The sequence below is a fragment of the Priapulus caudatus genome, unplaced genomic scaffold (assembly GCF_000485595.1).
Source record: "Priapulus caudatus unplaced genomic scaffold, Priapulus_caudatus-5.0.1 Scaffold1903, whole genome shotgun sequence".
NCBI lineage: Eukaryota > Metazoa > Priapulida > Priapulimorpha > Priapulimorphida > Priapulidae > Priapulus > Priapulus caudatus.
The window spans coordinates 48,292-48,599 of record NW_014578964.1 but is presented as its reverse complement, the minus strand read 5'-3'; positions in this window follow the sequence as shown (position 1 = coordinate 48,599).

The following is a 308-nucleotide window of genomic DNA, read 5'->3' as shown; positions in this document are numbered from 1 at the left end:
TGTAGCTAGTACTTCCACACGAGACCCTAGTGTCTGTAGCTAGGTTCTTGTGTCTGTCTGTGTCTGTAGCTTGGCTCTCCTGTACCTAGTACTTCCACACGAGGCCCTAGTGTCTGTAGCCAGTACTTCCACACGAGACCCTAGTGTCTGTAGCTAGTACTTCCACACGAGACCCTAGTGTCTGTACCTAGTACTTCCACATGAGACCCTAGTGTCTGTAGCTTGTACTTCCTCACGAGACCCTAGTGTCTGTAGCTAGTACTTCCACAGGAGGTCCTAGTGTCTGTAGCTAGTACTTCCACACGAGA